Source organism: Alligator sinensis, unplaced genomic scaffold (assembly GCF_000455745.1).
Source record: "Alligator sinensis unplaced genomic scaffold, ASM45574v1 scaffold573_1, whole genome shotgun sequence".
NCBI classification, from domain to species: domain Eukaryota; kingdom Metazoa; phylum Chordata; order Crocodylia; family Alligatoridae; genus Alligator; species Alligator sinensis.
Window position 1 is genome coordinate 3,336,095 of NW_005841877.1, and position 23,394 is coordinate 3,359,488.

Genomic DNA, 23,394 nt, shown 5'->3' on the forward strand with positions numbered 1-23,394 from the left:
GGATGTTTGTGCAGAGGAGCAGAGGTAAGGTTTGTCATGCTAAGACTTGATGGATGACCAGGTAGAGGTTCACAGATTTCCTCTAAGACAACTGGCACCCTTTTTGGCTGAGGCCACAAAATTGAACAAAGAAGGCTCTGATCCCTTCTGGAATCTATTATATCTGAATAAGATCCAGCAACACAGTTCTTAAGCTGCCTTGCTATGGGAGAATCGGATGGTTTCAGAAAGAGTCATTTAAGGTGAGAGATGTTTGTGGAACAGTTAATTTGTCAACTGGGCAGTAAATGTCTCGTGCACACACACCCAATATCTGTACAGCACAAAGGATAACCTTGTCCTTGTAGAAGATACAAGAAGGTTCACTTTTAAGAGCGGGAATTTGAAGTTCTTGTTGCAGATAAGACTGCAGCTGGGAAACATATCTTAATGGAAACGAATTACAGGAAATCAGATGCTGTGTGTCCACAGATGGATTGCAATAGCAACACTGTGGTTACAGACCTCTGATGATTCTTGTTATAGAATATTATTTGTAATTACAGTGAGATGCAATGAAAGCAGGTGATAAATCTAGGCCCTGTGAGAAATTCCAGAGTTCAAGCTCCTGGTTTCCTGGAATTAATCTTTCTTCCCTGATATTACCAGGAAATTGTTGTCCAGACTTCAATGTGGGCCAGGAGAACAAAAAGCATTTTATGAAACCAGGAAAGCACACATCATGCATTTTAGAATAGTGTTTTATCTCACTGAGGGCTTGCTTTTTAGATAGACAAAAGTATCAGGTGTGTGTAATCTGGCATGGAATGCAGATGTGGTCCACTGAGAGGTCTATTATGCCCAAGCCTTCCTAGTCAGTTTGAACTATTGCAAATGACTAAGTACTACCATCTTGCAAATTACTCTTCCTTGCACCAAAAAGGAGGAAAACATAAACCTCATAAATCTGTGAGCTATACCATGCACCTGCTCTTAGCAATAGTCTGCTTTCCTGGTGAAGAGTATCACTCTTCTGTTTTGACTGAATGCCAATAGTTCCAAATAGGGGTGGCCTAGCCCCCTGGCTATCAAATGAAACATTTCTTAGTTCAGAAGTACTGAGATTGCCATCTGCTAAGGACTTAGTCAAAGTTGGTCCTAGATTTGTGTCCCTTCTATATTAATCATTCTGAAGGAGTCTAGGTAATATTTTGGCCCTCACAAAGTTTTCATAGGTTTGAGATTTCAATTTTTCCAACATATGTGTGCTATGATCCGGTCTAGTAAATTGAAGCAGAACACATAGGTGATCCTGGTAACAGATAAGAAAATAGGCATGACCTGAACTCTGAATGCTGAAGGCAAAGAATCAGACAAAAAACAAAAGTCTCAACAGGAAGCTGAAGCCCCCAAAGCAAATTTACATTGCCATTAGTGTTATTGGAGAAGACTGCAGTCTGAAATGTCTTGTGTTTATGAGGAAGTTGGGATCCAAGAGATGGCCTTCAGCTTTATAACTAGCTAATATCTGAAGGAGATTATCAAAAAAATATCAAACAGCTGCATTTCTTTAAAGAAAGTTAATATATGTCTATTTATTATTCAAGGCATACAAGATTTACATACCAAATTCTCTCTCCTGCACATAAGATCAAGGTCCACAATAAAGTTTCCTCCGCTCACCCTAGAAAAACTAGCAGAACTATGAGGCTGCTTTAAAGAGGTCAGTTGCAGGCTGGAGCTTAAAGCATTTCCAAAAACACTGTTTTCAATTGTAACAATTCTGAGAAGAAATTCAGCATTAAGATACAGCACAAGAACTCACTGGGTGCATTTCCACATGTGGAGTTGCATTCTTTACTGTGGAGTTGACTAACTCTGAAGGAAAGCATTGTTATCTACACATGCACCCTTATTGGGGTGCTGTAAATTAACTAATTCTGCTGTCGGATAGTACTGTCTGGGACAAGTACTGTCCTATGGTAGAGTCATTCTGTGTGCCAAAACACTGTAGATGGTGACTGAGGCTGGCTGGGGCACAAGGGTGTTAGTGTGGGGGCTGCCTGCTGGCTACCCCGTACTGTAGCACCCTCATGCCCCAGCCAGCCCCTCCACTGCCTGCTGCTGCAACCCAGAGCCCAAGCCTGACCCCTTGAGCACCCTGCCAGCCCAGATCAGCTCTGTGCTGGCTCAAACAGATGCAGTCTTGGGTGCACATGTATACACTGTGCCCAGGAGCAGCTGACTTCAATGCTGAAGCAGCTGAACTCTGCCAGGGTTTATTGAGCCACGCTAATTGCACGTGTAGATGCACCCCCATCCCAAAATATCAGTACAGTTGCACAGAAGCAGCACAAATGGGACAACTGCAGTCCTCACACCATGCATTCTGAAAGGACAGTATTTTGAATTTTTTTTAAGCCTACAGTCATAACAGCTTAACTGAAATGAAACTATTTGATTCTACTGAGGTTTTGCTGATGGTCTAGACTCTGTCATGTTTTATTACTTGCAATGATCGCATCGCCAAATGCGACACAGTTATTGCCATTTGGAACCAGATTTATGCGTCTGAAAGCAATGAAGCAAAAAAGTCTTTAAGAAAGTATTGCACACGCTACTCTAGACCCTGGAATCTTTAGTTCTGAACAGTTTGTTCATTCTGAATAGGTCATGGTGATCTCAAGAGCTGAACACAATTCTTTTTGGTGCACTTGACATAGGAATGGTTCTGCTCAAGTGTTCCATAAATATTAAAAGCAACAAAACCAATCAATTTATTTTAAAATGAATAGATTCCAAGAATAAGAACTGTATTTCCTAATTATGTTGTTAGTTATTATAGTTATCATGGATGGAAGGATAGAAAACAAGGCCATTACTTATGTTTTTGTTTATTTTTAATATTGTGAAGCATCCAGTCTCAATTCTTGTCTGTTCTTGTACAATTTAATAAATGCAAAAATGACTAACAGCACTATATGACCTAAAAAACCTCAGTTGGATCTGAAGCCACTGAAGAGCTTAAGATGTTTTCTCATTCACACTGGATTGGTAAAAAACCCCCAAAACAAACAAATAAACCCCCCCACCCCCAAAAACCCTTCAGTAAATCTCTTGAATTATTCTTGTCATTCTATTTTCATCTTTTTATTCAAGAAATGATTTTGAACTCCTCCTAATTTTCATCAAGCAACTAATTAAAGTTTATGGGAAAGAGCACATTACTATCAAGAACTTCATGACATTGTGAGGCAGTTTGTGACCATTTGTTAAACTACAGTATTTTTTCTTTTAATTTAGAACTCTAGAAGAAAAGCTATCCATTTGGAAAACTACTAACAGTTTGTTCTCCAGAACCGATTTGTAGGTAAGCACATAGGAGAGTCTGGACAGTGGTATTCTTCTGTGACATTTGCAAAGCTGTAGTTCATTAAGAAACTTCATCATATTGCAACTGCTAAGAGTAGACAAACTAATCACCCTAATTGACATAGAATTGTATATCTGACAAGCCTTTTCTGTTTATTTTGACCATACTTGAGATAAAAGATAGAGGAGATAGGGATGGATCTGAAGGCACTGTAGGCAGTGACTAACTAGATGCAAGTCTGAGTGACTTGTAATAGGAATTAGGAAATAAACTGCAATTCTGGGTTTTTAAAATTCTCTCTCTCCATTGCATAGTTAAGATGCCTGAGAGCTATAGAGTCCTTCTTTGCCAGACAATAACAGGGTGGTATGCACAAGAAAAATCAAGCCCCACAACCTTCTTACTGTCTAACACAGGGGTTCTCAAACTCTGTGCTATCGCGACCTTTGGAAGGTAGCTAATGTGGTCCCCATCTTCAAGAAAGGGAAAAGGGAGGACCCGGGCAACTATAGGCCCGTCAGTCTTACCTCAATCCTGGGGAAACTCTTTGAGAAGATCATCAAGGAGCACATTTGTGATGGGCCGGCATCAGAAATGATGCTCAGGGGCAATCAGCATGGATTTATTAGGGAGAGATCATGTCAGACCAACCTGATTGCCTTTTATGATCAGGTCACAAAGGCCATGGATGCAGGTGTCGCGGTGGATGTGGTCTTTCTGGACTTCAGCAAGGCCTTTGACACCATCTCTCACCCCATCCTAATTAATAAACTAGGCGACTGTGGCATAGATGCCTACACAGTCAGATGGATTGCAGATTGGCTGAAGGGTCGCACTCAGAGGGTGGTGGTGGATGGATTATACTCGACTTGGGGGGAGGTGGGTAGTGGAGTCCCCCAGGGCTCGGTCCTGGGGCCTGCGCTGTTCAATTTCTTCATCAGCGATCTTGATGTTGGGGTGGAAAGCAACCTGTTTAAATTCGCTGATGACACCAAAATTTGGGGGGAGGTGAGCACGCTAGCAGGGAGAGAGAGATTGCAGAAGGATCTGGATAGGTTACAGGGGTGGGCAAACAGGAACAGGATGTGTTTCAATATGGACAAGTGCAGGGTGCTGCACTTGGGTAGTAGGAACCAGCAGCACACTTATACAATGGGGAACTCCCTACTTGAGAGCACGGAGGCGGAAAGGGATCTTGGTGTCATTATTGACTCCAAGATGAACATGGGCCGACAATGCGAGGTCATGGTTGGCAGGGCTAACCGGACCTTGTCGTGCATCCACAGGTGCATCTCGAGTAGAGCCAGGGAGGTGATCCTCCCCCTCTATGCGACGCTGGTCAGGCCGCAGCTGGAGTATTGTGTCCAGTTCTGTGCGCCCCATTTCAGGAGGGATGTGGACAACATGGAGAGGGTCCAGAGGAGGGCCACCCGCATGATCCGGGGACAACAGGGCAGACCCTACAGTGAGAGACTGCGGGACCTGAACCTATTCAGCCTCCACAAGAGAAGGCTGAGGGGGGACCTGGTGACCGTCTATAAACTCACTAGGGGGAACCAGAAGGGTTTGGGGGAGACGCTGTTTCCCCTAGCCCCCGCTGGCATAACAAGGAGTAATGGGCACAAGTTGATGGAGAGGAGGTACAGATTGGACATCCGAAAAAACTACTTCACAGTTAGGGCGGCTAGGAGCTGGAACCAACTTCCAAGGGAGGTGGTGCTGGCCCCTACCCTGGGGATCTTTAAGAAGAGGCTGGATACCTACCTGGCTGGACTCATTTGAGTCCCGTTTTTGTTTTTAGGGTTTTTTGTTGTTCTCCCGCCCTGGCGAGTACTGGATTGTGGCAGCAGGGGATGGGCAGCTCGCATGTGGCAGCTGTCACCATTTACCACTCTGCACCGCTGCCCCTCACCACCATGGTAGCCCCTGGGAAGTTTGCGGCCTCCTTTTAAGTTGCTTGTGCCTCCCTGGGGGGTAGCGACCCACAGTTTGAGGACCTCTGGTCTAATACATGGCCAATCTATTTTTTTTAATTCCTTTACACTTTTTGTCTCTGGAATAATGGCTACTTGGATTTATTATTATAAGAACCTTATTTTAAATTCTATTTTCCAAATTACAGACTAGTGAAAATGAATGAATGCACTAGCACTCTGAATAATGATCAAAGCAGATAAAGAAAACAGATTAAAGCAACAAGCTGCAAAAATTTGGAGTTTTTCAGTTTGGGACTTTTGAAACTTCCCTTGTCTGGTCAAGGATGAACCTAATTATGTATCTTTTTCACACATTCCGTATACACTAGGAGTGAACACAGTGCCATTTCCTTATTTAGGGCATTGTATCATAACCTCACCATGATACCCGAATACATGCAGTGTTACTTTTCTTTATTTTTCTATAAGGTGCATCTCCACTCTTAGCCTCAAGTCAGGCAGAAGGCACATGGCTAACTATCTCAATTCTTCTAGGTATGTTTGAACACAAATTCAATTGAACGGGTTTAAAATAATTCTTCCCTCCCTTTTTATTAATGTCTCTGTCTTTCTTTTGTGACTAAGCTAATGTGGTGGACAAATTTTATTTCATTATCCCAAATTTACAGCTGTATTAGAAATCACAGTATGGTATACCTGCCACATGAACAGATATTCAAAGGATAGCTGAGGCTTCTGTCTGGCATGCAGGCAAGATGACAAGATACTATAACCTATTAACTGTATCATGACTATGAATTAAGGAATGTTGTGGAACCATAAACTGTCTAGAAAGAAAATGAGAAAAATAATAAAATTTGATCAGAAAGTTAATGTATTTTATTAGTGTCTGGCAGCAGAGTAGTAATAGCCAATTTAAATCTGTATAGCAATATAATTGACTTATCTCACATACATAGTGGTAAAGAAGACTTCAGACAGATGAATACTTATAGCCAGAGGAAAAAAATGACCCTGACTATACTTGGTGTAGAACTTTTCTACTTCTCACAGATATTCCCTTGAACTTGGAAGTTCTAAGAGGAATTCAAAACACCTTCATCGGTTGTGTACAAGAAGCATCAAACATTTAAGTGAACAGAATTCCCACTATAACAAATATTGTTTTCTGAATCTAAATGACTTACCAAAAATTCTGGGAAAGAACTGATTTTTAAAAAGTACTCTATATTTACCTGAATCCAAGACAATTTCAAGTTTAAAATGACCCCTCCCTTCATTTCCCCCCCCAATAATTACATTCTATACAAAGAAACGTATAAATTTGTATATAATTAGCTAAAGATGTCTTATATGTGTCCCCCGATAGCTGTGGTGACAAAAGCAGCAGCAGAAGGCAAGGGGCCAGACCCCCATTCCTTGCCCTCCCTGCCTGCTCCCCCCACGCTGTACCTGTCTTCCTTGCTACTTGCCCCCGCTCCATGCCCAAGTGCCTGCCCCCTGGCATGGTCTCCCTTGCACCCCCGCCCCAGGCTGCACAGGCAGGTCTTTCCTGAGGCTCCCCACCTCATGGTCTCCTTCACACTCCCCTGGCTGTGTCTCTTCCTCTGTTGCATGAGCCATAGCAGACCAGAGTCAAAGCTGAAGCTGAGCTGCCACCTGCCTAGGGCTGGTACTCAAATCTAAGAGGAGCATGCCCCCACCTCTGTCAAGCTGTTGGGTAAAAGAAAAACCTTATCTTGTATTCAAGTAAATTTAGTAAGTTGTTTAAGCTAGACCTGAGGTAAACATCTGTCTCTGTTCAGAGTCAGTTTTGACAAGGTAAAGTTAAAAATCAGATGCTCTCACATAGATGAGAATGCACTAATTTGAGGATTTCCATATGGTATTAGTGAAAGTTTAAGAGGAATTTTTAAGCTTCTGATCTTCTAGCTAGACTTCCTGTATTGGAGTGATTAAAAAGGACAACTGCAGTGCTCCTCAGTAACTAAATGGTAATTCTTTTGGGACATCAGATATTGTGGTTACCCAAACATTAGAGAAGGGACGGGCAATTATTTGGGTCCAGGGGCCACACAGAGTTTTGATGAGTTGTTGCAGGCTGGGTCAGCTCCGCCCTCACCGCAACAACTCACCAAAACTCCTTATGTGGGATGGGGCCATGGGGGGGTGAAGAGCAGTGTTCAAAAGCAAGAGGGTGTGTGAAGCTGGGAGGAGGGGGCAGGGGGCGCGTGCAACAGAGCTCACCTGGGCAGTGTGATCCATGGCTGCCCCCATGGTGTTCTGCATGGGGCTGAGCCCCACCCGGGGCAGCTCACACCACACTCCAGCCAATGCTCACCGGGTCAGCTCCAGCTAGAGTGCACAGCCTACCAGCAGGGCTGCTCCTGGTGTGGCTGCAGCCACCCCAGTACTGCTTAGCTCCCCCATCTCTAGTGACAGTTCCTCCTGCACAACTCCGGACCAGGAAAAAGCTTCAGCTGGGCAGTTCCTGCACCAGCATGCAGGGATCCAGCTCCATCTCCCAGCTGCCTTCCATCCACTCCACCTGCTCAGCGTCGGCAGCCAAGTGGGTAGCAGGCAGCTGCGAGCTGGTGCTCGAGTCTGGCATGCTGGCAGCTTCTTCTTAGCCAGCTGAAGCTTCCTCTTAGCCCAGAGCAGGGGGATCTGAAGTAGCAGGAGGAGGAGCTGCCACTGGAGGCAAGGGGACCTGAGCAACAGCCACACTAGAAGCTGTGCACACTGGCCTGGACTGGGGCCAGCTGGCACAGGCTGCCCCAGGTGGAGCTCGGCTCCATGCAGAGTGCAATAGGGACAGCCATGGGCCAGATCCAATTAATTGGCAGGCACCCACCTGCAGGCTAGATTAGGGTTATCATATGTCTAGGTTTTCCCAGACACGTCCTCTTTTTGGGTGTGCCCATCTCCATCTGGGTGGTTTTTAAAAATATCGGGAAATGACCAGGATTTTGCTCTGCCTTTGCTTTCCCAGCACTTCTAGGCTTGCCCTGGCAAGGAGCTGCCTGGGACTCGGGGGAGGTGGGAGCAGGGCAATTGGAGGCAGAGCCATCTCATGCTCTGGGACCAGGCCCTGTGAGCTGCGGGAGAGAGAGAGTCTGTGTTGGCACTAGGGCTGCAGCAGGGCAGGGAGATGGCTGTTCTTCAGGGGCAGCAGGGTTGGGGGGGCAGAGAGCTTCAGGTTGGGAGTGAGGGGTATCAGCAGGGATGGGGGGGCTGCGGGTTGGGAGTGAAGGGCAGGGGTAGGGCACGGGTATATCACTGCCCCCCCGCAACAATCATATACCTTCTTCCCCCCATCTCCCCCCGCCACCCAGTGTCCTCTTTTTTGAAACTGGAAATATTGTGACCCTAGGCTGGATCCAATCAGTTGGCAGGTCAGATCTGGCCCACAGGCCGTATTTTGCCCATCTCTGCATTAGAGGGTTAGGTTATGCTTTCAGCACCTGGTTAACATACAAAGATTTCATCAATTAACAGTATCTCAACAGACCTACATGCCTTGTTCAATTTGAGCATCTGCTTAAGTGCTTTCTTGGTCAGTCATAATGAGTTTTCCAAAATTTACTTAATGTAGGTATTTACTTAACACAAATTATTTTAAATGCACATATTTCAAGACCAGCTGATTATTATAGATGGAAACAAATAGCTAACAGATGTGTTCGGCAATTCCAGGTATGCCACATATCCAGGCCTCTGCTAAGATCTGTATGTGAACATCAGTGTTTATCAACACAGCATCTATTTAGATAATGCCCAGTAATGTGTATACTATGGCAGGATTCAGCTCATCATTCTAAACCTTAGGTCAGGGACATCAAAGTCTGAAAACAGAGTGACCTCAAGAGCTTCTCTGCAAGAGCAAAAAACAATAATTTTATGATGAAAAGAAGAACTTTGGGTAGGCTACAGTATTACACAGTACAGCATAACTTGTCATTTTATGGGAAAGGGTTTGCAGAATCTTTTAAACAGTCCAGAAGACCTACAAGAGAAGACGACTATGACTACATAAACATGATAAAAATTGCTATGGTTCCACAAGAAGAGCTGTGTCATTTGGAAGACGAATTAAACCATTAAGTACTATCTTCCCCTGTTGTGGAAAGCTGTATTTCTTTTGCATATCCAGCACCCACTGGTAAATTAAGGAAGGGAATAAAGATTATTACAGCAGTCTGCAATTGCTATGATCAATATTTTTACTGCTGTGGCTGCTAATAGCAGTATTCTAAGGTTCTGAGGTTCTCTATGGGTTGGCTTCACATTTCTGCAAATTGTTTAATTTGGAAGAATCAGACTATATACACATGGAAAATCTTTCACCTAACATGTAAGGAATTTGTGAATAGTGTTCAAAACTGAAGATAGTTCAGTAACAATTTCTGAGGTCTTGCTGGGTGCTACATTGCTATTTTGCAAAATTAGGTAGGATTGTCATAAGGCTTCTGTTTCATACAGTTAATAAAACACTTGTCAGGGTCCAGGATAAAACAGGTAAAGGGGAAGCATCACAGAATTAGAAATACTTCCTTAAAAAACAAAAAAAAATTACAGAGTGTCTTACCCCTGCTTACCTTGCTCTGGTCTTTCAAATCCACCCAATTGGACAAGAACCATCTGCTGCAACATCCCAGCCCACGAGGACAGGAATAGCATGGAGAACCATAGTACCATTAGCTCATAGGTTGTTCTCTCACGACTGCTGAAAACTTGTCCAAGAGCCAGGTCATACTGCCTCTCCCACAGAACAGATTGCAGTGATTCAGGATCTTTCTGGGTCAGGGAAAGTTAGCCAGGCTGCACTGTAGTCCAGCTCACATACACAAACAATCCACTCATTTTAGTGGGCATATTTCAGGTTTGTATTTAAATCTGTTCTAAAAGGAATCTAAAAGGGCTGCCTCTTAGTAGCCGTTTGAAATAAAAAGTTGGGGTGTACAAGAAAAAAACCCTGTACTGCAAAGAAGCCAATCTGTCATCTTAACGTGAAAATGTGTTAAAGGTAACACACTTTTAGATTAATTTACATTTTGGCAAACTATACTGAACAAACAAAATAATGGTGTCTCTCACACATATTTTGTTTGCATTTCTTGAAGCTTCTTTGAAATAAACTGATACAGCCACATTTCAGAGTGCATTAGCTCTTATTGTGCTTATAAAAAGGTTACATTAGTGTTTTGGCTAATTACCTATAGGTCGGAGAGCACGTTCTCAGTTACACAAGTCAGTCTTCACCAGTCAGCCAGACAGATTGCTTCTCAACTCAACATCATTTATAAGTTATTACTAGAGAGAAAGCCTTTTAACAGTAAATGTAAATAAAATTCCAAAGCAATTGATATATTGGATGTTGCTATGATCATTCTGCCATAGCAACGATGACACTCAAATACTGACCTTCTCCTGCCTCCTACCCTTTTAATACAGGGGGAAAAAATCAACCAAAATAAAACACAACTTGGGCAGCACCATGGATCTAGGACGCCGCCCTTGATGCTTATATCTACTGGGCTCCAGGGACCCCAAATTCAGTGGCAGACCACACTCTCAAACTTCTGGTAGCCTGCGGGATTGGCAATGGGCCAGATGGAATGATTTCATGGGCCAAACAACTCTGGGCTACACAGAAGTGACAAGCAAGTCCAACACTATAATGACAAACAGTAACAAAGAACCCTAATGTAGACAATTACTACATTAAATTATATTCTTTAATTAGTACATCATGGCATGTCCTCAAGTTATACTCCCTCCTCCTTTTCCACTCCAGTACTGTTCTATTCATATCAAATGTACATCTAGAGTATCAGATATAAAATTATCCTGCAATTAGTGGCTGGAATTACAAGCATGTTTTTTGTGGCTTATACAAATATCGTAAAGAACATAACTACAGTTTCCAGCAGGGCTTTTGAATTACAGCTTAGCTGTCAAGGCAAACTGAAGATACATCAGCTGAACAGCAAAATGTTTTGCTGTGTTACCTTTATGTTTTAAAACTCGGCATGAGCAAAACATTTTGCAACATCAGAGCAAGGCAGCATAACAAAATCCAAGGGGTCAATAATTTAACTTCGCAGTTGATGTGAAATCATGGGTCAGAATAAAAGGGACTAGGAAAGTAATGGGGAAATTTTATTTGTCTGACCTTGCAACAGATCTGTTAAAGGTTACAAGGAACTTGACAGGTTGCATCTGGGTTTAGCAGACAGTAAGAACTTGAAAGTTGAAATGCCCTTAACTCCTCTGTTATAAAGTATTACAGTGAGGACTTTTTACTCTACAAGGAGTTACAGCAGTTCCAAACACAGGAGTATTTATTCACAATTTTGCTGGCTGCTTGTCAGAACCTTTTCCTGTCAACAGGTTTTTCCTTTGCAGCTAGGAGCAATACAATGAATCTGTTGGGTAGACTAAAAAAAGATGAGGACTTTTTCAGTAAATTACATGTTGGCTTAAATGGAAGCCTAAGAAATACAGGAGTGACACTGGGATTCATTTGGGTTTAACAGAGATTAAAATATTGGGAAAGGGGTGCTCCAACTTGGAGATGATGGTAGAGGACTAGAATAGAATACAGACCTTATTATTCTTGTGCAAACCCTTGTTTTGAAGCATTTTAGCCTTAATGTTGCAAGATATTTGGCCATCCTAATGGCAAAATGATCTCCTGGAACTAAGGATGACAGAAGTTCAACAACTTTACTTAAATATCTTGGGTCAGGAAGTAAAGTCAGTGTTCATCACAAAGCCAGTTCATCCCAGCCACTGAATATTGCTATGTTGTGTTTTGGAGAGTTAGAAACTGAGACCATGCCCAACACCAGGATGGGTCATGGCAGGTGGGAGGCAACAAACTGTATCCAGGTACTGTCCTATTGAGGGGATTTTCTGGGGGTCACAGCTTTTTGTACACAGGAGTCAAGAAAAAGGCTGGCTGTGAGAGAGAGTTATTAGATTTTGAGAAGCTGATTTCTGCTCTTGAAGGCTCTGACTGCTCAAAAACACAGGCCAAGATAAGAAAATGCTTCGTTTGAAAAACTTCTTAACTAACTCTGACAATGAAGAAAGAATTGTCCAAAAAGGCTTGGTATTTTTCCCTTCCCTACTCTCCACAAAGATAAATTTGATAGTCAAACTGCATTCATACACATGAATGGTAAAAAGGCAATGGCCACTGGGCAAAATAAGTGTATTAATTTAGAAGCTATTTTAAAAAGTGAATTAAAAAGTCATGACTACATACTAAAGGGTGTTACTCAAGTATTTCTACCTTCCTATGGAAGAAGGAAGCTGAATAAAAAACCAGTAACGCCATCAGTCAACTGCCTGATACAATTATAGGAGTAAGGAAGAATCAGAAAACACAAAAGCTCTTAATACATTTCAGTTAAGAATGTCTTCAAGTATAGGGAGGCAGAAATGTTTGAGCATTCAAAGAAACAAATGTATTTGGTCTATTTGAGGAAGTTTCACGACTTTTCAGGCTAATGGAATAACTGATAATGATAGTTTTTATTCTGCTCTGTGTGGGCGACTGGGGAAGAAGGTTAGGCACACTACTAGCAGGCTTATAGCTGAGGAATATTGAGACTTGGGATTCCTGAATTGAGTTAGTGGTTCTGTAGGACACAGTTGGCATGTACAGACATTCACTCTCCTATGAGAAACTCTCCTGGAAGTAAATTAACCCTGGTTATTTCAGGGTTATTTTTCTCCTAGAGTGGCCATTTTTACTCCGGGAAAAAAAGTTTGAACATCCACTTGTAGTTTTTCTTGGAGAGCAGTGACTCTCCCAGCAGAAACTTAGGGTGTTTATACATGTGCTCTGGGAGGTGGGAGGAGATGCTTTAACTAGAGCAGCTCTGAGATCAGTTCTAATTAGAGCACCTGGAGCGTCACGTGCAACAGCATCCCCATGCTGAAAAATGGCAGTGAGGGCACTAACTAAAGCTCAAGCAAGCTTTAGTTAAAGCACCCCTGCCACAATTTTTCAGTGCGGGGATGCTGATACACATGACACTGGAGTCTACTACAGCACAATAATTACTGTAATTACAGTGCATTGGAGCAGCCTCTCTGCATATGTATGAGCATCCTGAATGTCTTTACAAGGACAGTGTTCTGCTTCTCCTCCTGCCCTCATGCTTACTGCTTTCCAAGTTACAATACTTTCCTCCCTCTCCTCAAGTATCTCCCTTTTTCTTCCCATATCCAACTCTGTTCTTATCTCCTGAAATCTTGTGTTTCTGCTCCATGAAAGGCTCAGGAAAAAAGCAATCCCACTCCTATTTAGTAATGCAGTTTTGCCCATACTTAACTTTCAGAATGTAACTATGCTTAAACATCTATTCAGGTGCTTTACTGAATGGAGACGGAACCATGATTGTGCCTAGAGAGAAGCAACTGCTTGAGTAGTTATAGTAACTGCTAGTTGCCGAAGGAGCTTTCCTGCAGTCGTCTTCTCTTTTACCACAGAGAAGATGCTTCCAGTGCTTCATCTTTCTAATATAGACTTTTCTCACCTCTCTAAGTACTAAGTTTCCTGAAGAGTTCATTTCATAGAGAAAGGCCAGAAGGCACAGCTGGTGATAGAAGAGAACATTTATGAAGGCTAATGAAAAATGCCAACTGGGTGGCATCAAATTCATTAAATGAATTTTCTTACACTCAGCCAAAGCCTCAGCCTAGTACCTGAATTATTATTTTTTCAAAACACTTTAAAACTCTTCTCTAACTAGGACTAAATGGTCCAAGATAAATTTGCAAAGAAATATTGAGACTCAAACTTTTAATCTAGGTGATTATAGTTGCTTCCTAAAAGTATGTATATGGCCTGACTTTCAGAGCAGCGGAATAGTGTAAATCTCAGAGCCACAGGAAAATCAGCACCACTGAAAATCAGGCCACTTATTCAAGGAGTTAAATATCTTATACTTAGAATGATTAACTTAGGTATCCAGGTTGGAAACTTTTTTTTTGTTAAAATAATAAAAAACAAAGATTAATAAAACGATTATTCCTCCCATTAAATGATACAAAAGCTTCAAAATAATGTAGTCTTCTCTCATCACACAGCAGTATATATATATATATATATATATATATATTACACGTCTGAAGCTGGATTTTGCTACTTATACTTGATAGGAATGTAACATGAAAAGTATTTCCTTGATTTTGAATATAGCTAACTTGAAACATGAACTGACATGAAAAAAATACTGAAGTCCCTCTTTTTGTATATAGTTTTGAAATGCTACCTCTTACAATTGTATTCCAAAAGTTTCAGTCCAATCATTCAGTTAAACAAAACAATTCCAGAAACAGTCAAAGCACCTCATACTTACAAGTACCCCAAAACTAAAACCAAAACAGGAATTTTGCAGCCAACTAAAGTAAGTGAGTGTTATCTATTACAAAGGGCAAAAAAAAAAATAAAAAATGCAACCTTGCACTGAACACAAACCACAGCGTGCTTAAAAGGACAACACCAGCATCGTTCATCCTGCCAGCTGATAACGGCAGAGGAACAATTACTATTAACAAACATGACTATGCAAAACTTGAAACACAGATCCATGCAACAGTTCAAGATAACTGGCCACTGTGATTTACTATTGATACCAGAGATTATCACAGAAAATAGCCCTGTGCAGCTAGGAATTTGCCAGAAGTATAAACCACATCTAGCACATGCCACCCAGATTCAGTCTACTACACTCCTAGAATCAAAGGACATGGGGCAGAATCTCAGCCAAGGCTCCAAGCAGCAAGCTGATGATTTTTAAAAGAATTCATCAACATAAGCAGAACCCAGAGAACTACTACTCATGACTTTGAATACGGAAAACCTCCCTAATGTGGAGATTTACACTGCATTTCCACATTCATGAGAAAGCATATATGTATGTTAGCTACTCAAGAAATATTATTTGCAACTCTCCTCAGGGTGGAATAGATTATTTAAAAAACTGAAAAATACTATTAATGTAGTCTTGGGGGGAAAAGACTTTCCCACCCACATTTCCGCTTTTCACCATCAAATGACACATCGTATGCAATCCCAATGCATGGATCTAGACAGCTAAATGATTTCACAGAGTTGTTGTATCAGAAGACACCTGGAACGTCTGTAATACTGCTAATGAATTTGCCAGTTCTAGGGAAGCCCATGTATTGGAACATTTATCTCACTTCTATCTGGAACTGTCCACTTCTATTTGGAACTGGGATTACTAAACATTCAATTAGAGAAGATGCTCTTAGAAAATTAAGATTTTTGTATAAACAGCTTATTTAGTTTCTAGGTCTTCTTTAGCACATCTGCTTTCCTTTAGACCAGAAGTACAAAATAGAATCCAAGGATATAATGGGACAGAAACAAAATTAACAAGCGACTAAAAACAAATAAAACCTTGTTATATTTACTGAGTTCAAGTGGACTGTGTTTTAGAAATAGCTTGTTTTCCCTCCATAAAAGCGAGTCTTACTGTTGATGCAACCTCCCCTTCTACTCCTTTCTCTCTGCGAATTTATATAAACCAGGATTCTCAAACTCATCTAGTCCCATGGGCCTAATGAGGGGTTCAGGCCACTCTGCAGGCTGGATCAGGCCCATAAAACCTGTCTCGCATATCAGATGCAACCTGCACGGCAGGTCCAGTGCAAGTATGGGGCTATATTGCAATGCATGCGGGGTCAGTCTGGGGAATATGCTGTATATGGCACCTGCACTGGACTGATCATGTGTGCTAGGTCTAGCATGCAGGGCCAGTCTACGTCCCTAATCCAGGCAGGCCCTAAACTCAGTGTGCAGGACATCATAAGCAGCATGCATCCAATAGGCATGCAGCCCATGCATTGCGTGCTGCCCATGCTAGCTCCAGCCCTGGAGGGCACTTGGCACACAAGGCTCATCTGGGGCATGTGCTGCATATGAAACCCATGCCAGACTAGACCTTTGCACTGGATGAGGCACTGGCAGTCAGTCTGTGGGCCCAAACTGGCCCCAGATCCAGTGTGCAGGGCCAATTTGGCACAGGTGCCACAAGCACCCTATACCCCTTTCTGGCTCCACACACTGCGTGCAGCCCTTGCCAGATGGCCTCCATGTGCTGCATAACAAATATGGGGGCCGAGGCCAGAGTATGCTGCATGCAGCAGGCCAGTTGAAGACCAACAGGGAGCAGTGAGAGCTGGATGATAGTGCTGCAGGCCAGATCGAGTCCACAGGCCATATCTTTGACACCCTAAATTAGTCATGTACTTCCTGGCATGAAAACTTGAGCCTGAAATGTGACCTACTGGGTGCATCTACACATGCACTTAACTGCATAAGAGACTAATTTGCAGTGTTGTAGTTTCATAGTCTACACATGTGATGCTATTAGACCGCAGCAAATTAATTTTCACTGATATAAGCTACTAGTGTTGGGGACAGCATTATCTTACAGCACTAAAAAAAAGTACACCTAAACAGACATATAAACACTGACCCAGGTGTAAATTGTGTCTGGTCAGCCCAGGCAGCAGGGGGCCAGACCCTTGCCTGCTGCCTAGCCACACAGCTCCACTCTTTGGGCACTCTTGTGCCCTACCTATCCTCTCTGCCTCTTGCCGCCATGACCTGTAGTCCGGGGCTGACTCTCCAAGACTGCTGCCAGTCTGGGGCTGCTCCGCCCTGGCTTAAACTGCTGAGGTCCTCGCAGCATATGTAGATGCTGCACGCAAGAGCTGTTAACTCCAGCATAACTGTGCCAGAGTTTTATTGCACCACACTATTTGAACATGTAGATATACCCACTGTGATCCATTTTCTTAATATTAGCTGACATATGGAAAGATTAGGGAAACATGGAAGTATTTAGAGAATTACAAGAAACTCAGTTCCAATCCTCTCTGCTTATGCTTGTTTAACAATGACTTATATTAGGAATGCACACAGTCTGGTACAATTTTAGAACTTAAGCAGCAACATTAAAAGAATTACGAAAGCAGTCAACCAAGCAGTTGAACACTTAAGAGATTTCTTTTTATAAAAACTCTTTGCCCCAATAACTTATACTTGTTGAGAAAGACTAAGAACAGGCCCTTACCTAGATAATATAACACATGCACGTTGAATCTTTCAGACAGGAATGCAAACATGACATGATCCTCAAAACACAAAGGAAGTCCATTCCCAAATGGAGGAAAGGTAACACAAGGACTGGGAAGCTCTTTTGGCTAAACAGGGATATCATGGTCCTCTTAAGAAAGAAGAAAGAGGTGTACAACAATGGAATCTTGGGGCCTGCCCCGAGGAGGACTATACAACAATGGCCTGTACTTGTAGGGAACAGATTCAAAAGGCTAAGGTGACAACCAAACTAAAATTAGTGATGGGAGTCAAGGACAACAAGAAGTCCTTCTTGAGATATGTAGGGAACAGGAGGAAAACAAATGGAAGCGTGGGGTCACTGCTCAACAACTCAGGACAGCTGGTTATTAGCACTCAGGAGAAAACTGAGCTCCTGAATGACTACTTTGCTTCAGTCTTTCACCGGGCCAAGGGCAAAATCATGGCAAAGTGGGTACGGAACGAACAGGGTAGGAATGACTGCCTTCCTACTATTACTATAAAACTGGTGTGTGATCATTTGAAAGCATAAGACAGATATAAATCAGCAGGACTTGATAAATTTCATCCAAGGGTGCTGAAGGAGCTGGCCTAAGTCATTGTGGGACCGCTGGCAAAACTTTTTCAAAGCTGGTGGTGCTCCAGAGAGGTCCCTGAAGACTGGAAGAAGGCTAGTGTTGTGCCCAACTTCAAGGAAGGGAGGAGGGAGGGCCCAGGTAACTATAGACCAATCAGCCTAACTTCTATCCCAGGGAAGATCCTGGAAAAATTCATCAAGAAGTCTATATGCAATAGGCTTGCAGAAGGTAGGATTCTGAATGACAGCCAGCATGGCTTCATCGCTGGCAGGTGTTGTCTTACCAACCTCATCTCCTTTTATGATCAGGTAACTTGCCACCTGGATATGGGGCGGAGGTTGACACTGTATACCTTGACTTCCAAAAAACCTTTGATCTAGTATCCCACAATATTCTCCTGAGTCAATTGGAGGACTGTGGGCTCAACCGTGAGACAGTTAGGTGGGTAGGGAGCTGGTTGCAGGGTAGGACTCAGAGAGTTCTAATGAACAGAGGTGTGTCGCCTTGGTAAGAAGTGGCCAGTGGTGTCCTTCAGGGATCAGTGCTTGGTTCAGTGCTTTCCAACATCTTTATCAATGATTTGGATGCGGAGGTGAAGAGCTCACTGGCCAAATTTGTGGATGACATCAAGTTATAGGGAAGCGTGGTCACACTTGAAGATAGGCTGCAGATACAGGTGGACCTAGACAGGCTTGCAGGTTGGGCGGGTTGGAATCAAATGAAGTTCAACGTTGAGAAATGTAAAGTGCTCCATCTGGGGACAAAAAACCCTCTACACACCTACGGACTTGGCAACGCGAAACTGACCAGCACCACAAATGAAAGGGTCCTGGGGGTAATAATAGATGCCGGTATGAATATGAGCTGGCAGTGTAATGCCATAGACAACAGGGCAAATAATACCCTGGCTTGCATCTATCGATGCATCTCCAGCAAAACTAGGAAAATGATTTTTCCACTGTACTTGGCATTGGTGAGACCACAGCTGGAGTATTGCATCTAGGACTGGGAGCTGCACTTCAACAAGGACATGGTAAAGCTTGAGAGAGTCCAGAGAAAGGCCACCCATATGGTCAGAGACTTGTACAGCAAGCCATACGAGGAAAGGCTGAGGGACCTGGGACTCTCCAGCCTGAAAAAGAGAAGGCTGAGGGGACTTGATAGCAGCTTACCGCTACATCAGGGGCATACACCAAGGGCTTGGTGAGCAACTGTTCACCAGGGCGCCCTTGGTGTAATGGCCATAAACTCCTGGAAGATCGATTCAGGCTCAACATTAGGAAAAACTTCTTCGCAGTCAGGGTGTCCAGACTGTGGAATAAACTCCCTTCAGAGGTGGTGCAATCACCTACCCTGGAAATCTTCAAGAGGTGACTGGATGGTCACCTGACCCCAGTTGTCTTTTCTGCCTGGTGCAGGGGGCTGGACCCAGTGATTTTCTGAGGTCCCTTTAAGCCTTACAATCTATGAATCTATGGGCACCATATAAACTGGGATAGTGTGTTGACCATTACTCATTAGCAGAGATTCTGTTTTTCTCTCTTTAAAAATCACAAAGTTTCTGATTAAAAAAAAAAAATTACAAATTTTCCAATGAAAACCCCCCAAAATCCGTTTTCCGTGATAAAATGAAACACCACTATATACAGTAAAAGCTTTGTTATCCGGCACCCATGGTGAATGGGGGGGTGCTGGATAACAAAATATGTCAGTTACCTGAGAGGGCTGAACAGGCGTCTTTGCCTGTTCAGGTCACCACTTTCCCCAACATGTCCAGGGTGTGACCGCCCCTCCCGCAGCATCACCGACTCTCCTTCTGCATTGCTGACCCTCCCGTGGGCCCCGAGGGACAGGGAGGCAGGCCCCGCGCAGCCTGCTATACCCTGGGCCGCGGGGGCTCAGCAGTGCAGGCTGCTTTGCCCCCAGCCATGGGGGCTCGGTGAAACCAGAAGTGCCACGGTGGGCACTTCTGGTTTCACTTTACCTTACAAGCTGGCATGCCGGTTAATAGAACGTGCCGGCTTGTAAGGTGCCGGTCAACGGAGTTTTACTGTATATAGGTATCAGTTGAACACAATATTTTATTAATATATTACAATTTCAAAGCAATTTGGAAGCCTACTAGTGCCTCAAACACTGTAATAAAATACATTCTAAATACCTATACATTTTGGCATTTGATTTTGGGTTTTTTATCATGGAAACTCAGAGCTCTCCCTCCCTCCTTCACTCACCAAGATGCAGGTCCAGCTGTGGCTGTCCCCCTCCCCCACTGCTTTGTGGCCTTGAGCAGACCTGATATGCTGGTGCCCTGCCCATGCCATTGCCCCTCACTGCTGGCACCCCACCCCCAGCCCTGCTGGTGCCCCTCACTCCCCACCCAAAGCCCTGCTGGTCATCCTCACTCCCCATCCACAGCTCCCTGCTCCCTCCAGCCTTGCTGGAGGGTGCTCATAGCTGCCAGGGCTATGGGGCCAGAGACCTGGGTTTGCAGTTCCGTGCCCCCCGCAGCAGCATCTGAGCTCCAGCTGCTGGCTGCTGCACGTGAGAGGTGGCAGCTGCTGAGGTGGAATGGAGCCCAGCTCCCCCTCCCCATGGGTGGCATGGCCAGAGAGGAGCCCATTATGGGGGCAGGTGCAGGCTGGCCACTGTGGGCTCAGGACTCCTCACCCTGCTGTCCTTCCCCGGGGCCTCCACAGCCTAGCGGGTGAGACCCAGCATGGCAGGGCAGAGTGGGGCTGCGTGGGGAAGATCAGTGATGTTGCCACGAGCCCCATGTCACCATGGCAAGGCACCCCTGGTCTGCCTGGCAGCAGTGAGGGGCACAACTATGTGCCACCCCCTCCACTGCTACTGCGTAGGCAGGAGGCACCTCACTATGGTGACATGGGGCTCACAGCAGTGGCACTGACCTTCCCCACCCCACTCTGTCCTGCTGTGCTAGATCCTGTCTGCTGGGCTACAGAGGCCCCAGGGCAGGGAAGCAGGACAGGGAGGCCAAGCCCACAGCAGGCAGTCTGCACCCACTCACAAATCTGGGAGGCATGTACCCCTCATGCCACCCTGGAAGTGTGTGCAATGGTGAAAAGCATGCTGGTTGACGCGGCAAAAGCGAAACCAGAAGTCCCACTTCAGGCCATGGTGAATTTATTGATAAATTAGCTAAGTTTACATGTAATCCAATATGACTGGAAGGGACTATTCTCTCTAGGATGTACAGGAGAGGGGCGGAAGGGGCGGTGCGGTGCCTGTTCCCCATTACACTGATGCACCGGACACGGCGGGAGGCAGGCAAAGACGCCTCTCAGGTAACTGGCATATCTGGTCATCCGGTACCCCCCATTCCACATGGGTGCCAGATAACAGAGCTTTAGCTGTGTGTGTGTGTGTGTGTGTGTGTGTGTGTGTGTAGTCAAATTATCTTCATGTTTCTTTAAAGGATTAAATACTAGGCCTGTGCAAAGCAGCTAGTATTCACTTTGGATTTGGATTCAGCTGATTCAGGGGATAGCAATTCGATTTGGTGATCCGTATCACTGTCTTTAATCAATTTGGCTGAATTTGATTCGGAGATTTGGCCACCACCGAATCAGCTGAATCTCCAAAATGAACAGGCCCCAGCCCCCGCCTGCTCTCCCAATCCTGTCACTGGCTCCTGCCAGGCAGGGGGGCGATTCCCACTGCCCCCTACTGCGTAGGGGGAGCTCTTCCATGAGGCCCCAGAGGCAACAACAGCCACTGCAGCAGCTGGAGAGTCTGGATCTTTATTTATTTATTTTTTTTTTTAAGTGCCGGGACACTTGGGTGGGGCAGCCATTGACGGAGTTGGGAAAGTGGGCACAGGTCGGGGGGTGCTCAGGCAGGCTGGGGGAACAGGCAGGGGATGTGGCCTGGTGGGGGTCCCCCTGGTCCCCTCCCCTCTCCTCTAGCCCGCCCCCTTCTTACTGGCACGGACCCTGGGTCCAGCTCCCTGCAGCAACAAGCAGGGAATGTCTGAATCTACGAATCTTTTCCGAATCAATTCAGAGTCTTTGAATCAATTTGGACCTGTTAATCGGTCTCCTGATTCGATTTGGATTTGGAGATTCGGCTGCCGAATTGGGCTGAATCTCCTCGAAATCGAATCAGCAACCGAAGCTTCGCACAACCATATTAAATACACATTTATAGTAAATTGTAGAACAAAAATACTCCAAGAAGTTAAACTTAATTCTCTTGGGGGCTTCCTTCTCCTTATCTACTAATATAAAATCAGAAGTAATAGCAATGAAATCAGCAGCATTAAGAATCAGACCTTGTGACTATTACTTTTCTAAGCTTTAAGGAAGAACGATAGATACTATTGAATCTTGAAATAAAGGGAAAGCACAAGGAAGACCATTCAGAAGTTTATTTCTTTATTTTATATTTTATCGTTTGAAGAACAAAAAATTCCATTAAATTAAAAGACACCAAATCTGAATATATATTAAAAATTGTTATCCAACAGGCTGAGGTCCTCAATTGCAGAGTGCTACTGACACAAACGCATTATAGTCATGTTTAAAGGATTATATGCATGAAATACAATTGCAGATACCATTTGTCAGGATATGTAAATTCCCATGTTATTAAAGGAAACCATCACAATGTTAGAGGAAAAGAATTATCCTATTGTATGGTATACCACAATTAAGCACAAGGATGGGTAGAGGGAGTGGTACATTTCTTTATTCTACCAACTACTAGACTAGTAAAAGTATGAGAAATTTTGTTTCTAATAGTACTAATGGTGCACTCTCTGTAGCTTTACTTGCATTGCTTTAAACCATTCATTTTAAGGATGTTTTGATCTAAGTCTCCTGGCTTCACATGCTAGGGTTTTGTCAGACTGCAAACCTAGGGACTGCCCCCCTGGCAAACTCCAGATGGGGTCTGAGACCAGGGAGGGGGTTGAACTTCCCTCCCCCCCCCAAGTACAGAGCTGCCCTGCCCTGCCCTGCTAAAAACTTACTGCTGGCTATGACTGTGGACTACAAATCCCAGAGGCACCTGGAACAACCAGGAAGAAGAAGTGATGAGCAACCCTGTCGAGTCCCGCTGCTGTGATTCTGGACTGCAAATGCCAGAGACCTCAGGGGCAGCAGGAAGAGGAAGCGAATACAACACCCATGCTGTGGCCTGAGCTACTGCAGGTATGTGGCTGCATTTCCTGAATTGAAAGTGAAAGTCTGTCCAGTTGTTTTTGAGTTTACTCTCTGCAGCTTACACTAAACTGCAAAAACTGAATTGATTCAGCCTCGGGCTTTCTGACTCAGCCCAAGTGAGATATGCACAAATTGTAGTTTCATAGTTTCATAGTTTCTAGGGTCGGAAGGGACCTGGGCAGATCATCTAGTC

At 44.1% G+C, this 23,394-nt stretch overlaps 1 protein-coding gene across 2 annotated transcripts in view; it reads right to left on the bottom strand.

The window, feature by feature from the left end:
* The window catches only part of ARL15 (ADP ribosylation factor like GTPase 15), a 358,539-nt gene that overhangs the window by 32,877 nt on the left and 302,268 nt on the right, over nucleotides 1–23,394 (bottom strand). The gene's annotated exons all lie outside the window — the stretch shown is intronic.